A 21,623-nucleotide genomic window follows, 5' to 3' on the forward strand; every position below is an offset into this window, starting at 1 on the left:
AAGCAAAAGCGGACCGCCGCTAAATGTGTCCTTTTACACAAAAGAAGCTATCCAGCGCTGATCAGAGGCGGATAGCAGTACGACCTTTGTTCGATGATTATTTATCACAAGTCGATGAGTGAAGCCCTCGTGGGCAATAATAGGTCATCCTTATCTCTCACTCTTCGCTAATGTTTCTTTAATATTTACACGGAGAAATTGCCCCCAAGATCAGAGACCTAGCAGCGTTGGCCTTGCCTGCAGTACTTATGATCACTGTCCTGGTAGCGTAAAACTCTATGGGCTTACCTTAGCCCTCAGGGAGTCGCCACTCTTTGGCTTGAGCAAAAGATGACGCCTATGGGATTTGAATCTAGATTGCCTGCCTAGCGGCCTTGGCCCCATCCCCTTTGGTGTGCTCTTTACTAATGTTTAATTTTGTAAAATTATCCTCACAGAATTGACAGCAAATTCTTTCCCAATCAACCCTCACCACATAAATCTAACTGATCAAGAAACCAAATTACCAAAATCTCATCAGGTTGAAGCTTATCAACCTCAGCATCCTTGATTACTTATCTTTAATGGAAATCAAAATAATATGGGTTTGGATCAAATCTAATAAACCCGATCCTTTTGTTCTATTTGGTATTGCAAACAGTAGGTTCGAACAATTAGTTGGCAAATTTTAGGTTCAATAAAGGGTAGAGAGCCTTCTGGCCAAGCTCATAATATTGGACAAGAGACTGTTAACAAGCCTTGTGACTCAATGTATTAGGTAGGACTGCAAATAGATCGGATACAGTTGGATATTGGATCTGAGTCTGACACATTAATTCCAGATTCAGATCCTTGCAATAAAATCATAATGTGGATTCGGATGTGCTAGACTTGATCAGTATTTTAGGTCAGATCTAATTTTGATCCGGATCACAATCCAACCTGATTCCTATTTTTTTTTACCAAATCCTGTATTGTCAGATGCCTTTTGAATCCTAATTCAACCCTGCCATATCGAATCTTATTTGAATCCAAGTTAAAATTCATATCTACACTATACATTTCGGATTCAGATCTAACAAGACCTGGCCCACATCCAATCCGTTTACAGCCCTACCCAGTGTCATTGATGAATCATATGTGAAGAAATAGTTGGCTAATTCATAAATCTCTTGCAGAAAAATTGGGTTTAATTTGTGACATCAATAGAATCCAAGTTCGAATTGATTTGGTATGTTTGTATCTATATTTTAGAGAGAGACCAAAAAAAGTTCAAATCCGTTTCACCACACACACACAGAGAGAGAGAGAGAGAGAGAGAGTCACCTTGTGTTGGGAGGTTGCAGGTTCAAAATCCAATGGTATAGTTGTCTGCCTAACCCCAGCCTAGAGAGAGAGAGAGAGAGAGACCAAAAAAAGTTCAAATCTGTTTCGCCAGTGGCTGTGATGACAAACCGTTCCGTTCCATTTTCTACTCTCAGCCAAGCACAACCAACCGCTTTAAACCAACCTCTCAACCTTTTGTTTTTTCTTATTCTTGTGTTCTTTCCCTTTCCTCTTCCCCTCTCTCTGTTGGTGTACCTTGCCTTGCTACAGGAAAGAGAGATGATGGGGCATATTCTTATTCTTCTTTCTCTCTCTTCTCTCCTCTTGCAGGGCACCAGTGCTCTATGTGTGCCTCGCCCTAGCAATCTCAGAGCCAGCAAACCAGCTCACCCACCTCCTAGCAGAGTCGAACTCAGCAAACCAGCCAGCCCGCCCCTTAGCAATGTTCAACCCAGCAAACCAGCCATGCCACCTGCATTGGGGCAACCCGAGGCGGTAACATCATCGATCAATGCATTGGTCGTAGCCTTATGCAAGAAGACCGACCACCCGGACATATGTGTGTCATCAGTCCAGCCATACCTGCCGGCTGCGGGCAATGTGGGTGCAAAGGACATGCTCACCATGGAAGTCAAGGCTAGTGTGAGCAGGCTTGCTAATGCCACAGCTCATGCGATCCAGCTTATGGGCCAATCAACATCCCCTGATGTGAAGGGCTGCCTTGAAGTATGTAAGGAGAGTTATGACGACGCAAACTCGAACCTCGACGATGTGATGAAGGCGTTGACCAAGTCGGACCGAAACACGCTGAACGTCATGTTGAGTGCAGCCATGACCGATGTGAGCACATGTGATGATGGGTTCAGTGACTTCCCTGGTTTGCCTACGCCTATGCTCAGTTATGATGATGAGCTAACTAAGCTCATGAGCAATTGCCTTGTCTTTGCAGGAATGATTTGAATGCCTTTCATAGCTGTTTTTTGCTTTGTCTATTTGTTGTCACTTTTATAAAGGTGGATTGAAGAACATTTATATACAAATAAATTCGAGGCATAAAAATGGTTTCATTTTCTTTGACGTGCACATGAAAGCTGCCCATGTACCTCCTTGTTAAGGTCCACTCATCTTTGAGATGCATGGTCCTAATCCATTATGAGGTGATCAAGGTTTACGACTATTTTCTTTAATTGATGAAAGAAATTTTTAGCTCTCCATATGGAATAAGACTTTGGTTTGATGAGGTTGATTAATTATTTTGAGAGTTTGTTGATGCTATGTTTTGGCGACGAAGATAACATGATTCAGGGAAAATGAAAACCTACCAAACTTACCCACTAAGAAACATTTTATCAGATTTAAATTGTTTTTTCAAAATTCTAACCTTTCAGATGTGGTCAGCCTGATTGATTTACTAGAAATTGACATTTTTTTTTTCGATAGGCAAGCTAGGGTTAGGCAGACCCCTACCAGATATCTCTTAAGCCCCACGCGCTAGAGGGATTTGAACCTGGGCCTTCAGCTTGGCTAAGGATCCTGCTTACCACATTGGATACCACCTGGGTGGTTACTAGAAATTGAGATCATGCATTTTGGATGATAAAATGATATTTGGAGCCTCAAAATTTATGAAAATTGTACGCCATTGATTTTGAAACCTTATAAAAACCTATCCATAAATAGGAATCAAATGCTTGAATAACTGACACATAGATCACATAAGTGTACAGAGTAGGATCCCATCATTTGAATTGACAAGGGTTCCATCCTACCTTCAATCCTAGCCATCCAATCAACTACTAGGATCCGTCCACATTCTCACATCATTCTCACATGGATGTGGACTGATCCTAGCAATCCAGATGCATCAGCTGGATGGCTAGGATCAACATAGGATCCTTTGTATCCTAAATCCTTTTTGTTGTGCCCCTCTTATGGTAAAGGGGGAAGCAGATTAGGTCAGGTCATGCTGAACATGAGCGTTTTTGGTCGTGTCCACATTGTGGCCATCCATCCCATTTGTATTTTAAAAAGCTCAAAAGTCAACAAAACCACGTGGCATTCATCCAAAATGCAAATAGACGGCCGCGATGTCGGCATGAGCCAAAACGCTCATGTTCAGCATGACCTGATCTGCTTCCGGGAAAGGAGGGTGGCCGCTACAAGTCAGCATCAAAAAAGGGTCAAAGCTCAATGGCTTCAGTCCATCAACATGGAGATGGTAGCAGGGGCGACTGGTGGAGGGGCTTCAACCTCTTCGGGATAAGACACACCGCAATGCATCAATCTCTCACCTGAATTGGGGTTTTCCCTCGTTGAACATAAAAAAAAAGGGTCAGTATGTGGGCATGAATGATATTGTAAGTTTAGGGCGTGTTTGACGCACCAGACAAATCCTGTGGCTAGGACAATTATCGCGTAAGCGTGAGACGAACCAAATGGGTTCTAGACAAACGCCTATTGTCATGTCAGGGTGGCCTTTGTCCAGCCAATCAAATAACCAAGTTTATGAACTCCAACATGTTTATTAGCTAAAATTTTGGAGCATGAGAGTTGAACACAGATAAGTAGGGGTGTCAACGGGTTGGGTTTACCCAGACCAGGTCCGGGTATGGTGACAAATAAAAAGACCTGATTATGACCTCGGTCCGGACCCGAAGGTCCGATTAATACATGAACCCGGTTATAGTTTGTAAAATTTTATACCAGTCCTGGGCCCGACCCAAGTTCTGATTAGGACCCACAAAATTTCAATGTATATATATATATATATATATATATATATATATATATATTATCGGGTATGGTATAGTTTCTCTTATAGTAAACCCGATACCATACCCAAACATCTGGTCCAAGTCTGGTTCCACCTGGGTTTGAACCAAACCCGACCCGTTGACACCCTACATACAATGCACACCCAAAGAAGATAACTAATGAGTCTCAAAGGGGCTCGGTAGCATAGTGACAAAAGTAAAAAAAATGGCAAAATCTTAGCAGCCAAAAACTCACAAAAAAACATTTTTGTAAATCTCACATTTTCAGCAAAACCTCAACAATAAAAAAATAAATAATATAAATTTTTTTATAAATAAATAAAAATAAAATTATGTGAAAAAACACATTTTTGTATGATAAATTGCTGATAAAAACATAAATATCACGTTTAAAATGTGATATTTATATTTCTAACAAAAATCATGAGAAATTAAAAATATCGCAAGAAATTGCTGTTTTTAACTTTCAGATAATTTCTCAAGAGATTTATCAGTATGCTCCTCAGTCTAGGAAAAACGGATTAAGGCATTCAAATTGGAGGACGTTGTAAGTTCGATACTGGGAAAACTATCTTGGGTGCTGTGGGCTTTGAAATAAGGCCACGATTAACGTAGCACCTCTCGGCCTGTAATGGAATTTTCTAAACCATACTGGTGGGTTCGGCTCATCATATTTAAAAAAAGTACAAAAGGTATTGCTTGACTTGTTTCTTTTGGGGGAATTACAGCCATTGTCATATGAAAATGGTTGTTTACCCACGAGACATGAAACAATTGTGACCCATGGGAAAACTGCCGCCAATGGGCCCTCTGGGGCCCATGTTTTCTTGTTCGACATGAGGTTTTAATAGGAAAACCCTTCCCCAGGTGGGCCAGGCCCCCTTAGAAAAAAGTTTTCCTGTAGAAAAATGTGAGGTCCCTTGGATATGATTGGCATGCACCACCTAACCATTTTTTGTGTGTGGAGATGGGTTTTCAAAAGAATCTATAAATCTTTGAGTTAGTTTCTCATTCGATTGAGAGATTTGAGTCCAACTCTTTCAAAATTAAGACGAGTAGAGCCTCTCTCTCTCTCTCTCTCTCTCTCTCCCTCTCTCTCTCTCTCTCTCTCTCTCTCTCAAGCAATGTCAAGTATCAATCCTAAGGTATTTTTTCTTGGGAAAATGCTATTACTTAGTCCACGTGCATATGACAACAGCAATCCTAAGGTATTTTTCTTGGGAAAATGCTATGCAGACCGGCTGGGGTTTGCTTGACACCCACCATCAATGATATAGTGCCAGTTGGGTGGCGCTAGAAGCCTCTACTGTGATGGAATAAAATATACACAAACTCAAGCATACAAAGGCGTAGAAATTGAACGTAGTTCGATCAATGTGATCTAAGTTGATGGTGAAAGCACTTTCTGACTCTCTCAACAATTTTTTCTATTAGCAGAAAAGACCTTTGTATATAATTCATATGGGTAATTTGTTGGTGTGTGTGGCCATGCGCTGCACGTTGTGCTTATCCATGAGTAGGCCTGCTCATGGATAAGCAGAGTCAGTTTTCAAAAAGCGTTTTATTTAAAATTCATATTTTGGCTTTATCAAAATCCTCGAACTCACCATGATTCTCTCAACTGACGGTTGAGCTGAGAGAGGGAAACCGAAGGCTATAAATACAAGGGACTCAACCCCTAAAAATACATACACAGAGAAACAAACTCTCTAAGGAAAGAAGCCTTCGAAGCAAACCTCAAAGTCTATAATGACTTCTCCTTCTTCCCTTTTTCTTCTCTGTAACTCAACAACCCTGATATGCTTCTGTCTTTACTGGAGGTGCTTCTGCTGCGCCAACCTCAATAGTGGTATCAAAGCCGAGGTTCGAAGATGCTCTCCAAGCTGTGCTGCCTTCAACCTGCGGGAAAAGAAAAAGCGTTAAATAGGTAAGTTTGCTACTCTATTTTTTTGTCTATGAAAACCCAAAAGGGCAAACAGAGACTCAGCTTCTCCACGAAAGAAGTGTTTCTTTTCTCTGACTGTCTTTGAAAACCCAAAAGGGCAAACAGAGGATCAACTTCTTCACGAAAGAAGTGTTTCTTCTCCTTGTCTGTCTCTGAAAACCCAAAAGGGCAAACAAAGGCTCGACTTCTTCACGAAAGAGGCAATCTGACATTTTTCTGTTGCTCCCTTTCTGAAAAAAAACTCATTCACCAGAACACATAATCGTAAAATAGAAAATCTTAAAAGGGCAAAACCCTAAGTTACCGGAAAAACCGGTTTTGGGCCACTGTTTGGCCTCGGGTTTGCACGTAGGGGAAGCCTGTGTTAAGGGAAGCAAACCCAATCATAGGGTTGAGCCATCACCGTCGGAGAATGACCGAAAATTTTTTGGTCATTTTGTCTTCCCTGGAAGTTTCGAAGAAGAAAAGGCCTCGAGTCTATGTTAGAGGGAGCCTGCACCAAGAGGAGCAGACCCAACCAAAGAGTCAGGCCATCACCACCGGTGAATGACCAGAAAATCTTCTTCTCGACGTTTCTGGAAGCTACGTCAGTGGAACAGTCACGGGTTTGTTGTCAGAGAGAGCCTGCATCGAGAGGAGCAAACCCAACCAAGGAGTTAGGTCATCGCCGTCGAAGAATGACCAAAAAATACCCTAGTCGCCTCCGGCCACTCTGGAGCTCCACCGAAGAGGAGAGAGAAAAACTGGAAAATAATACACCAGTTTCGAAAGGGTTAGGGCTTATATAGTCCGAGGGGTAAAAAAACCCCGCTGCCCCTGAAAGTTTTGAATATTTCAAAAAAAAGGGTTAAAAACATTTTATTTTTAACTCGCATACTTTAAAAAAAAATATTTGCTAAAACAGGTATGCGACTTTGAAATTTTTGAAAATTTGTCATAAATAATGATATTTCCCTTTTAGTACCTGGAACTAATTTTAATTAAAAAAAACTATGTTCCTATTAATTTAAAACACTCGTTTTAAAAAAAAATCCTTTTAAGACTTAAAAATAGATCTATTTACAATCAGAGACCCGTTCTCAGTATAGACTGACGTAATCTTTTTTTTTATCTAATTATCTCTTTGTGCTGACTTGCCATAAATAAATAAAATATATAAAATAAATATATTTTAGTATTAAATGGTTAGTCGTGTTTGTACCTCCGAACTAGCGAAAACTGACAAGCTAAACGAGACCAACTTTCCTGTTTGAAAAAGGCGGATCCCCTTAGCTTTAACCCTGGAAGGACTGAAATATGTCCTCAGTATGTTTGTGAAAAAACTGAATGACGATGCAACTCAAGATGATATAACTAAATTCGGAAAATTTCAAAAAGATGACCTGATGGCGAGAATTATCATGCTCACCTACATGGATGATGATTTGATTAGGGTCTTTGAAGATTATAAGACTGCCAAGGAGACGATGGAGGCAATAGCCACCAAATATGATACCACATCCGAAGTCCACGTACAGTTACTACTGGAACAATACAACTCATATAGGATAAAAGAGAGTGACAACATAGTAAACAATGTAAATAGGATGTTGGTCATGGCTAAAGACCTAGCCATTATTGAAAATATAATTCCAGATAAAATGCAGGTGTCCACCATACTGAATAGTCTCCCACATTTGTGGAAAATGGTGACAACTGCATTAAGATTAATTTCAAAGAATTTAAACTTGATTGAGTTGCCCTTACAGTTAGCCATAAAACAAGAACACATGGCTAAAGAAAAGAAGTCAGAATTGATAGTGGTTCAAGACACACTGTCTCATAGCCGAGTACCCTTTAAGCATAATAACTTTAAGAAGAAGGGTAATGGCAAGTTTCATAAAGGGCAAAATGCAGGTTTCAAACCTCAAAGCAATAAAGGCTCGCAGGTCAATTGTTTCAAGTGTGGCAAGATGGGGCACATACAGAAGAACTGTAGGACAGTTTTCCAACAATAAGAGCAACTGGAATGGTAAAAGATACAACAACAACAACTCAAACAAGAAGAATGACAAAAAAGAAGTCATTTGTGTTGTATCTGAAAGCCACTTTGCGAATGAAGAGCTCTCAGGATGGTGGGTGAACTCTGGGGCTACTCGACACATAGCCAAGTCCACCGATGGAGTTGTGGATCTCAAAGAGCTAGGACTAGTAGAGCACAAGGTTTACATGGTCAATAACTCCTATAGTGATGTTCTAGGAGTTGGGTCATATAGACTCAATGTGGGAGGGACTAGTGTTTTACTTAAAGATGTTCTTTATGTCCCTTCAATGAGAAGGAACCTTATGTTTGTACCAGCCTTGACTGAAAAAGGTTTGAGGTCTATTTTGTCCCTGGAAAGGTCACAATGGAGAAACATGATAGAATCCTGTTTGAGAAAAAATTTGATAAAGAACATGGGATGTTCAAATTATCTGACTATAAAGAAATTTTGTTCTCTTATATTGATTGTGCCTTAGTTATTGATGTGAATGCATGGCATAAAAGACTTGGACATATAAGCCTAAAGAAAATGAAAAATCTAGCACAACAAGGAATAATCCTCACCTTTAATGAATCTCACTTTGAAAAGTGTGAATATTATATTTTTAGAAAAATGGCAAGAAAATCATTTTAACATAATGTTATTCAAGCCATTGAACTATTAGAAATAATTCATACAGACATTTGTGGATCTTTTAGAGTCCAAACTCATAGTGGCATATTATATTTTATAACATTTATTGATGATTTCTTAAGATATGGATATTTGTATCTCATTAGAAACAAATCAGAAGCACTTGAGAAATTCAAAGAAAATAAGAATGAAGTCGAAAGACAACTTGGTAGATGCATTAAAATTATAAGATCTGATAGAGAGAGGTGGTGAATACACCTCAAACGAATTCTATAATTATTGCAAAGATCTTGGCATTAATAGGTAAAGAACCGTGCCAAGAACACCGCAACAAAATGGTGTTGCTGAAAGGTGTAACAGAACCCTCTTAAACATGGTTAGATCCATGTTGGCAGGTGCACAACTGCCCAAAGTTTTTTGGGGTGAAGCTGTAAATACTGCTATGTATACCTTAAATAGAGTGCCCTGTAAGGTTGTCCCAAAAACTCCATATAAAAGATGGACTGGTATGAAACCAGATCTAAATCATCTTAGGAGATGGGGATCTGTAGCTCATGTAAAAATCTTAGATCCAACTATGGATAAATTGGATAATAGATCAACAAGATGTATTTTTATCGGTTTTCTAAAAGGATCAAAAGGCTACATATTGTATCACCAAAGACTGAGGCTGATTGAGGGTAGAGATGTTGAGTTTCTTGAAAATCTCAACAATGAATCCAATAATTCAATTGAGGATCCATTTGATTTGCTAGATGATCAGGATGAACAGTTAGATAATGAACCAACTGTGGAACAATTAGACAATGAACCAACTGATTCTGAACCCTTGATCTCTCAAGGACTAAGTGGTCATAAAAGGTCTAGAGCTCCTTCATCCTACTTGGATGACTACTATGTGTATTTGTGTGAGAAACTCTGCTATTCTGTAGACCTTGATGAGTTGACCGATAATCTCTTATATGCTGATGCAATTAATTCAAAAGAGGTATCAGAATGAAAAAGGGCTATGAATGAAGAAATTGAATTCATTAAAAAGAACCAAGTCTGAGATTTAACTGATCTTCCTGAAGGAAGAAAACCAGTTGGTTGTAAATGGGTTCTTAAGAAGAAATATAAAGCTGATGGATCTATAGACAAATTTAAAGCAAGACTGGTTGCAAAAGGTTTTTTCCAAAAGAAAGTGATTGATTATACGAAAACCTATTCGCCAGTCGCTAAGTTTACGTCCATCAGAATAATATTATCCATAGCTACTCATTATGATTTGGGCATATGACAGATGGATGTAAAGTCTGCCTTCCTAAATGGTGACTTAAAAGAAGATATATATACGACCCAACCAGAAGGTTATGTGATAAATAATGATAAAGTGTACAAGTTGAAAAAATCTTTGTACGGGTTAAAGCAATCACCAAGACAATGGTACTTGGCTTTTCATATGGCAATTACAAAGATCGGATACGAACCAAATAAATTAGCTCACTGTGTATATGTGTGAAAAAGTGAGAATCTTTTCTGTATCCTATCATTATATGTTGATGATATTCTTTTGACTGGTAATGATAATGAAAAAATAATCAACACAAAGAAATGGTTATACACCAACTTTGAAATGAAAGATATGGGTGAAGCTTCCTATATCTTAAGAATTAAAATAATCTAAAATAGAGATTCAAGGACTCTTTGTCTAAGCCAAGAAAGGTACATTGACTATACTCTAAAAAGATATAGAATGCATGACTCCAAACCTATTGGAACTCCAGTTGTAAAAGGAGTAAACTTAAGTAAAAGTGATTGCTTAGGTGAAGGCCAACCAAGTCTTGAAATTCCTTATGCTCAGGCTGTCAGAAGCCTAATGTATGTGATGCTATGTACAAAACTTGACATAAGCTTTGTTGTAGGTCTTGTTAGCAGATATCAAAGTAATCCAGGGTGGCCTCACTGGCAAGCTGTCAAAAGAATATTTCAATACTTAAAAAGTTCTAAAGGCTTGTAACTGAGCTTTCAAGTTGACAACCTCGATTTAATTGGATACTCTGATGCTGACTTTGCAGGGTGAAAAGATGACAACAAATCTACTTCTGGCTACATCTTCCACTTTGGAGGAGTTGTTGCGTGGTCCTGTAAGAAATAGGGTTGTGTGGCTCAGCATACTCAAGAGGCTGAGTATATCGCGTGTAATGCAACTGTGACATTTGTAGTATGGATCAACAAGTTCATTAAAGACTTAAAGATAAATATATTATGTGAACCTGTACAAATATATTATGATAATCAAGCTGCTATTGTTCTAATAAAAAGTGGAGATGATAGTTCCAAGAGCAAGCATATAATGGTAAAATACCACTACATACATGATATGATTAAAAATAATAAAATATCTGTGGACTACCTTCCTACATCGGATATGGTAGTTAATCTCTTAATAAAAGGCATTGTAGAAGACTTGTTTACCAAGCATGTTGCCCATATGGGATTAAGATATGTATGATTATGAAGTAAATCCTTAACAGAAAATCTGTAATTAGTTTAAGGAAGCCCACAATAGTGGGAGCAAACTGAGCAGTCTCATATCCAAGTGAGAGATGTTCGTGCGTGTGGCCACGCGCTGCACGTTTTGCTTATCCATGAGTAGTCCTGCTCATGGATAAGTATAGTCAGTTTTCAAAAAGTATTTTATTCAAAATTCATATTTTGGCTTTATCAAAATCCTCGGACTCACCGTGATTCTCTCAACTGACTGTTGAGCCGAGAGAGGGAAACCGAAGGCTATAAATACAAGAGACTCGACCCCTTAAAATACATACATAAAGAAACAAACTCTGTAAGGAAAGAAGCCTTCGAAGCAAACCTCAAAGTCTATATTGACTTCTCCTTCTTCCCTTTTTCTTCTCTGTAACTCAACAACCTTGATCTGCTGATGTCTTTACTGGAGGTGCTTCTGTTGTGCCAGCCTCAACATTATTAGTGATGACAGTGGATCGGGCGGGGGACAAGGTCTCCACCCCCGCCCAATCTCAAAATTCTGCCCTCCATCCCCGCCTTCATCCTCGTATGAGTTTTGATTTTAACCTCCATCTTTGTTACATGTCCTTCATCCCCAGTCCAAATGGGACGAGGCAGGGCGAGGCCCCGTTTCTCCCCTATCCACTACCACCCCTAAAGGTATTTTAGTTATTTTACTAACAGGGATCAGGGACAGGGTGAAGGAAAACATAAGTCCATCCCCACCTCCATCCCTCACCCGTTTTGATTTTAACCTTCATCCCTACTTCCATCCTTGTTTCATATCCTCCATCCCCTATCTAAACAGATCGAGGCGGGGTGGGGGCCCATTTTCCTCTGGCCCACTGTCATCCCTATGGGTTATACGGTTTTGAGGTTTCTCAAGAAAACAATTTTGAACAACATCAGACTCATCAACAATTACATGATCAAGACTTTTTACACAATTATCTTTCTATATTGGACAACCAAGATTTCATATGATAAAATCTTGATCTAAACCAGGCTGAGCATGGATGCTGACCTTTGCTGTAATTCTTTGTTTTGGGACTCCTATTACAATTAACCTTCTTTAATTTATCTTCAAGATTATGACTGATCAATTTTTAATCATTTTGGAGATTGATCAGAAGCAAGACTTTTCTCATCTGAACGTCCCTATTGTCTTATGGATGCTTCTCATCACATGGATGGATATGATCCAGATTCAATTGAACTGGATCAATTTTATCCTTAATATAATGGGTTGTTTCTCTATTAAATGCAAGTATCTCTCTCACACACATTATGGCAAAGCCTAAATCTAATGAGAGGGGCATAACAGTAGACAAATCATTGGACAGTGATAGAACGTGTCTCCAAGGTTGATGTGGCATAAAAGAGGGCATTTAGTGACTTTCAACAACAGTCACTAAAGCCTCTAGGGTTTATAGTGGCAGTTGTGACCTTTGCTAAAGACCCAATTTTGTGCGAAGTGTTAAGGATATTGGAGGAGAGGACATCTTAGTTGACATGGAAACTAAAACTAAAATAGAAAGACCAAAAAATAGAAATGTCACCTTGTATAACGGGTGCAGATATAACTAACCCCACCTTTCTCTGTCAAAAGAAGAATAAAAAAAGATGGCCAGAACTTGAGGAGAGGGTGAACGGTGCACTAGACATCCTCTCTCTCGGGTTTATTGGGTTATGGATTTCTTTTGTATTCAGGCAAATGAGTTTATTGGGTCACTAAGGAGGGTCATGGACATGACCACAAAAGCCCAACCTGATTAGTGTTGGGTAGGGCTTTCGACAGCTATAGAAGTAAATTGGGTCTGCTGTCGTTATTGGGTTGACTCGGTCTGGCCGACCCAATGGCCACACCTAGTATAAACCCCGTCTCAATTTTACTATTTTTTTTCTTTTAGTTTCTCTTTTTTGAAAACACATCAAAAAATTATTCTTACTTTAAATTTCCTTTTCAAATACAAGTCCTAAACCATGATCTAAATTTCATAAGACAATTGCACACTTTTGCAAAACATAAAGGTCATTCAAATTCACAAAATGTAACATGTACAAAATGTTTATCAACCTTTACAAAATATACAAAGTTTTTAAAAAACACAGAAGCAGTTTCAAGTCCACGTCCACTAATGTCCATAAGTCGCTCACGTGTCCACCGTTGCCACGTCTACTGTAACACCCCAATTTTTATAACTTGAAAATGATGGATTTTTTTAAATACCTTTAAATATTTTAACATATAATAGCAAAAAAACTTATCAGGTCTAAAAGTTGGCATGCTACTTTTCGTATTCATGCATAATCATACGATTGTGAAAACTTAAACGAAATAGATCTCATCATTCATAAAATGAATCAAAGTCCACAATCATTAAAAATATTAATTACTTTTGTCCATTAACATAATAATCAAATAATAAATCAGAGTCTTAAAAATCTTGTAAATGCAAAAGAAAGGTAGGCTCAGTCCCCGTCGTAATCTCCCACCTTCGCATGTAAGCTACTCCTCATTTCTTGAAAAAATATTAAACCATATAGAGTCACACAAAACATGTCTCAGTAGAGCGAGATATACTAAACTTGTAAGACAAAAATACAAAGTAGGAATTTCAGTAAAAGTTTCATAGTTTAGCACTTGAGATTAACTAAAAAATTAATACAACTAGTCATGTTTATTCAATCAACCAAATTAAACAAGAGAACATTAATTCAAACATTTTAAGAAGTTAAAATATATGAGCAGTTAATATGCATGACTTACCATATGATGAAGCCCTTCAGTGCATGCATAAATTCTTATCTTTAATTAAATTTTCTTTCTTAAATGATGCATGTGATGTCTGACTAATGCACATACATCTTATGTTATCACTTCTTAGCCCTGCTGATACGACACAAACTTAGATTTGCAGATCAAAATAATGGCTCACGCTGTGTTTTACATACAGGAGTGGGCAGACCCATTCATCAGTACGGGGTGGGGGATGTTAATATGAGAGAAATTCCCAACACCTTTCAACTTAATGCATCAGATTTCCTCATGAGTACCTTGCCCACTACGCTGCAATCTAATGTAGAGGTTTTCTCATAAAATTGTGAGAGAGGAGGAGCAACCTTCTATGCTCAAAACATACTTGCCCCATAAAGTTTTGTACCTCCCACGACTCTTCCAACAAGTATATTGAGTTTTAATGTCACATGATTACTTGATTACATACATATTTTTTATGCAACATCAAAACTTGAGCCACTTTATAGGCAATTGATGCATTCTTATAGAGCATTTAAATATTCACTTAATCATGCTTGAACATAAATTTGAGCATATGTGTAGATGAAAATCTTATTCATTTTCATGCTTCAGTTAACACATATGCATGTATATGGCCAATGCAATAAAAAACATGAATTTGAGCATTCACATCATTGAAATATTCATATCATCATCATAACATAAGCATACATGCAACTAACACAATATTCGAAATGTAAATATAAACTTGCATTCATTAGATACTTTGATCATTCATCTTAATGTGTAGATTTTATTAGGCATCATGTCTAACCATTTATTAGCAATTCATGTCTTAGGCATACTTCTGAATAACATTAGACCTGCATACATATCTACATAATACATGATGTTCGAAACAAAAAAATTTGCATGAAAAATATGTGAACAATGCATATGTCGACCCTCGATCCAAAGACTGGTCTTGATTAGCAAAATCTTTAACTCTGCCCGACTATTATAGAGTTCACAAAAAAATTTGCATTTGATAAACAAAGCTGATATTTTCACAGTATGTAGATTTTTTTTTAGTTTTCCATAGCTGTAAACCGTTCATGAAAATTCCTCCGTATGCGCAAGTTTTGAATATTTTACTACATATGCCATATTCTATTCCGACTGTCACAAGACCGTTCTCAGTCTATAAACAAAGCCTAAAATTTCACAGTAGATGCCAAATTTTGTTAGTTTTCCAACGCAATAAATCATTCATCAAAACTCCTCTAGACGAGGGAGATACGAATGTTTTACTGGTTGGATGTCTGGTCAGAAAACTATAATTCTAGGTCTATGCATTAGGGTCGGGCCAAACCGGGCCACCCAAATCTGTACACCCGTGATTTTCTTGCATATTTTAAAATAAAAATCATAATAAAATATACATATAGATCTGACATATTTTATCTAAGATAAATTATATTTTTTCTTAACTTTTTGGCTAGAAAAATATGCCCATCTCGCATATGCTTTATTTTCTCAAGAATAATTTTGGTAAAATACACAATAAATTAACTAAAACATGTAATATACATGAAATACAAATTCAAAAAAATCTACAAAAATCACATAATATCTACCTAATCATAATCTATTAAAAATCATCAAATATTGCATTAATATAACCACGAAATCTGCATTCTTTCTAAATTTATTGATTTTTTTTAAACCTGATATTGCCAAAATTGTAATATCTCAAGATTTCGATAATAGAAATTCACAAAATTTTTACAGAATGTTTACAACAACCAATTTTACCAATACAAATCATTATGTGCAAGAAAATCATAGCATAACACAAGTATTTATAAAATTTACAGATTTCTTTTCTGAGAAACTGGGTTTTTATAAAAAACCTGATTTCCAAGAGGGTTTTCTTTTGGAAAAATTATTCTTTTTCTATGGATCTTTAGATCTAGGTCAAACATATAGTTAAGAGAGTTTTATCATGGCCTAAACTCATAAAAAACTGTTGGAATCTATGCCAAAATTTTCGTTCTTGCATGAAAAGCATAAATCACCTACCTTGTGTTGGAAAAATATTTTTTAAAGATTCTGGCGGGTCTTTTTGCATGATCTGCACCTTCTACTAGCTTGAAAAGGATCTACTACACCTTCTGGAATCACGTGAAGGTCTTTCTTGAATCCAAGAAAGAGAAGAAAATGCTCTAAGGGGTGCAAAGAAGAGAGGAGAGAAAAAGAGGACTAACCTTGTTAATCCTCCTCATGATGACCTCTAATTATAGATGGGATTAAACAAGAGTTTCATTTTTAATATAAGAAGTTAATATTTATTCATTTTTTTATTAATAAAATAAAAAAAATAAATTATGAGACCTAATTAATTAAATTTCAAAATTACTTAAGCTATAAAAGAAAAGTAGGAACTTTTTACCTTGGCTTGGGCTCTAGTGACATGGTAACCTTTAGGGAGGCCTACAAACGTAAAGACTCATCAGAATTAAATATTTAAATAGTCGGTTTGATAGTCTTCGAAATGTAGATCATTGTGATAGTCTTAGATTTAATCATACTCATATGGATTGGCAAAAAAAAATTTATCGATATCGAAAAACGTTAATTTTGACCTATAATTAGGCATGAACTTTGGTCACTGATAAAATGCTCAAATCAATACCAATTCAGGCATGTAAATAGTCGATTGCAATGCCCTCAAAATGAGGATCGCCAAGGTCAATTCCGATTTAATAGATAAGCCACTGATTGACCGAAATTTCTGGCAAAACAATGATGACATCTGATACTATTGGTCCAATCCAATGAGATTAGATTCAAATCCAAAATCAATAATCTGAAATCAATTACTTACCTGTTTAGTTCATATATTTTAGTTTTTTTTTCAATTATTCTTAAAGTAATGTTCACAACTTGAGACAAAGATTTAAAATCAAGAATTTACAGTTATATTTATAAATACACCAATAATTCATCATTTATTTATTTTAATTATCAAGAAAAAATCATGGGTTTTACATCTACCTAATGTTGAGTACCTGAAAAATAGTAATAATTGTGAGGTGGGACAAACCACAGTATCAGTGTGAACCAATTATTCAAAAAAATGTCATGAGATAATAATATGATATCAAGTCTGTTTGAAAATGTCACTATACTTAAAAACCTTTTACCCATACAAGAAAAAATCGATCCATAACTCATCAAAAGTTGACATTCAAGAGAACTTTCATTTGAGAGAAGAAACTCAAAGGAGTTGGCTCGAGAACTAAAAGAACACGCAAACGAAAGAACTCATGAGTTGTCGACTCTTTCAACTCAAGGGTTGACCCTCAACTGACAATAAAGAGTCAACTCAGATACATTCAGGAGTCAATTCTAAAAAAAATTAATATAATATATAACAAAAGGAGGAGTCAACTCTTTATTTTAAGGAGTCGACTCTTAGTGCCGAGCATAGCATTAACCTAAATTAAAAGGAGTCAACCCATCCAACTCAAGGGTCAATTCTCAAAGTAGAACATAATATCAAAACCTAAGAAGAGTTGACTCTTCCTATTCAGGGGTTGACTCTCAGGTATCCCTTACACCAAGCATACAAACTCATGTCATGCCTACTTATTTACATGCATATTTTATTAAATCATTTCATTTAATTATTGTTATATTACATGTTATGCACTACACATATTTATTAATTTAATATTATTTATCCAAAAGGGTACTACTCCTCCTGGCCACTTGGGCATCACCAAACCATTCAATGGGTATTCATTCATCGATTTCATTTATAAAACCCACATGGTTACCTTGATGCTTGCACAAGAGTCTGAAACCCTTCGTAAGGCATTCCTTTCCTTAGGACCCAGAGTCTAGGATCTTATCCTTCTCTCTGAATTCAACATACTTTACTACTAGGCATATTGCAACAGCTCCACCTTTGCTTTGAGTATCGGAGTCTAGTGTTTCCTAAGCCCCATGGTGGAGAGCAAATCCTTAGATCCATAAAAAGAATTATTTTCATGAAGTTGATACGTGCTTGTTTACATTTAACAAGCTAGCTCAAGCCAAAAGAAGATCGAGCAAGCATAAAAATCGTCTAGTGTAATTTGTTATTAACATTTAATTTATTATGCATCACAAGTATCCGCTTGGTACCATGGGTCAACACCCAAGCATAATCTCGTGACAATATACCCTTAAGGTTATTAAGTATACATATCACTTTTTGTTTCTTGATATTACCGGTCTAAACATAACTATAACTAGAATATGTAGATTTTCATATCCCAATGCATCACACATGAAATATATATCAATACACAAAATGGGTTCCAATTAGATCACCCATACTCACATCATTGCCTCGCTATACGAAAGTGGCTCCAAAAACACTAAATACAAGTATTGATGTTCATACGCAACAAATTCTAGGCTAATATATCGAACTTCCAACTTAATAGCTCATACCCGAAGTCAAAATTCTTAGAAAAATACATTAAGGTGTTTCAGGAGTCGACTCTTATTTTCAGGGGTCGACTCTGTGCCTTTAAGAGTCGATTCTTTAATCCCAAGGGTCAACTCTTTTGTTATAAGGGAAGACACTTCAATTACAGGGGTCATCTCTTTAAAAAAAGAGGCAACTCATAAAATATAGGGGGTCGACCCTTTACCCCTCAAAACAACATAACAACATGAAAAAGATTAAGAGTTGACCCATGATTTGCAGAAGTTGACCCTCGAGATTAGAATAATATGCAAATTATAACCAGTAGGAGTCGACCCTTAACAAGTTAAACTGAAAATCCCCGTTTCAAAACAGAAATTTCTAATAAATTTTCATAGATTCTCATTCTAAAATACGAGATGAACATTTCTAACGTACATTCGAAAAAGAAACATGATCAAAACTGTATTAAACTCATATACTCATTGAAACACACACAAGTATGCTTTTGAAAATATTGTTTTTTAAACATACAACATTCATGGGTATATAAAGTTATAAAAAATTTAAACTAAAATTTAGTTGAACAATTTTATAGTATATTCAAACAAACATCAGCTACATGCTTACATGCCCCTCGAGTAGGAAGATCACACCTTGTTGACATAAAACACTTGAAAACCTGCCAACTATGAGCTATCAGCACCCTAAGTTCAAATGGGATGAGTGTGAGAGAATGGGGTGAGATCATAGTACGAGTGTAGTGCAAGTGAGGGAGATGAAAGAGAGTAGGAAGATAAAGAAGATGATGAAAAGATTATGCATAAATGAGAAAAATATAGGGGAGGAGAGATTTAAACAAAACCCCTCCCTTAAATCTCATGATTACATAAGATTTAGGTGGCAATCCCAAATCAATCGCTCCTACATAAAACTACCAAAACACTTATAAATTTTTAATTTCAATATTAACCCTTTTCAAATTATTTTACTCATTTTTGTTAACTTATTTACAACGATAACATTGCCCTATAAAATCAAGTTGTTTAATTAATTACCGAATTTATCCCTTGCCAAATTAAACCTTTACCATTTCTGGAAATTTTGGGCACGTCCCTTGTCAAGAATTTATGATTTTGACCATACATCAAATCGAATCCGATCCAAACCTGATTTTTATGATTTCAGGGTCCATCTCTTCAGAATTTAATATTCTATAATATTAAATCATAAATAACATGTAAAAACTCGCATCTTTATATAAAAATATAGAGTTTATGGATTTTCAAAAATTAAGGATGTTACACTTAGTTGTTCTATCCAAGGCTGGTTGGACTTGATCCACTTTTGAAAGTTGCAACATTAATGTGAATCGAGAGGGCGTGATTTATGATAAAATCTATGCTACGTTACTTTTATGCTCAAGAATCTATAAAAGTAAAAAAATATGAGAAATTTAAGAAAATAACTAAAAATTAATGAAATAACTAAGAACTTAACAAGAAAGAAACTAAGATTCTCGTATCAACTCTCTCTTTTCCTGATTGTCGTATGAATGCCTCGAGCATCTCCTGGTTTGCTTGAACTGCTGGCATCAGCATAGGAAGACTTCTATTGATCTCCATCACATTTGCTTTCAAATATCATTTGAGGGTCCGTATAACATTTCTCTTTTTCTTAGCTTTTCTTGGAAGGTGATAGGTTGGCCTAACAATACATTGCAAAGACAAGTCCTTATATGCTAGTTTCCCCATTTAAAGCTAATCAAAGTCTCCCTCTCCCTAATCTTATTGGCCTTTTCTGTTAACTCCAAATGCTACATTTGGAATTGATAAAAAATTTTACAGAAAAAAAATCATATGAAAAATTTGCACAAGAATGCATGACGTATGATTTACAAATTTTTGTCACCATATTTTCATCTTTTAGGCTGTGTTTGACTAGGGATAAATGGTCAATGCCTTTATTATCTGGGATAAGCAGATCCAGTGTAAGAGGCAAAACATCTTATATGTGTTCTGCCCAACTAGGGGAAGCCACGTATGGCTGCCCCCTATAATGGGGGTAGTGGTGTCAACGGGTTGGGTTTGGTTTGGTTTGAACCCATGTGAAACTGGATATGGACTAAATTTTCAGGTATGGTATGGTGTTCAGACCTGGGTCTAATTGGGTTTCCTATAAGAGAAACCATACTTGGACCCGATAAGAACTACAGAAAACAGACTGGGACCATACCCAGTAAAATAATATTTTTTATCATTTTTACATTGAAAATTTGCTGGTCTTAATCAGAACTCAAGTCGGGCTCGGGTCTAGTATAAAAGTTCACAAACTAAACCTGGGTCCATGTATTAATCAGACTGTCGGGTCCAGACCTGGGTCTTAATCGGGGTGCTATTATTTGTCACCGTACCCGGACTTTATAGGGTTTGGTCCCGACCGGTTGACACCCCTATAAGGGGCGTCTCCCTTATTAAAGAGGGGGCCATGTGTACTAAAAGGCGTAACACTCTTATGCAATATTATCAGTATCCGATTGGGACTGGTATCGTTTGGCCAACAACTCAGGTGAATCGCCGATACTGATTCTCAAGTGAATCGTTCTGAATTGGATCAAAAAATAATTAAAAACATTATGTGTCAATCAGACCGTGACACATGTTAAAGCTATTAAAATAATATTAGAAAAATCAATTTTAAGCGATATTTTATATTTATTAAAAAATAATCGATTCAGGTCAGTATCATATCAGTTTTCTGGCGATACGATACATTTCAGCCCATTCAGCCCGATAGGCACGATACTGACAACACTGCTCTTATGAATGTTCGGCCAGAACACAGAACCACATTCTTCCCTTGACCCCTTGGGGTCCAACTAATTATCCTCACTTTTGGAGATAATTAATCCAACAAAACATGTACATTACCAAGAAAATAATCTGAGATTATTTTCCTCCATGTTTGCATCGGATGTTGGGCCCATGCTAAAAGGCAGAGAAAATAATTCCTAAGATTATTTCTTCCTACATTCAAATGCAGACATTTTTCAAATTTTCATATTTGAAAAGATCTTCAAACAACCACCAAACTTTTAATTTCCCATACTATATAATTTTCATACCATACCAGACTTGGGCCTGACCTGAGTTCCTACTAACGTTCATAATTTTCAAATGTAAAAAAGATAAAAAAAAATGATTTTATCGGGTAT

This window comes from Nuphar pumila, chromosome 12 (genome assembly GCF_984573655.1).
Source record: "Nuphar pumila chromosome 12, dmNupPumi1.hap1.1, whole genome shotgun sequence".
Classification (NCBI taxonomy): Eukaryota; Viridiplantae; Streptophyta; class Magnoliopsida; order Nymphaeales; family Nymphaeaceae; genus Nuphar; species Nuphar pumila.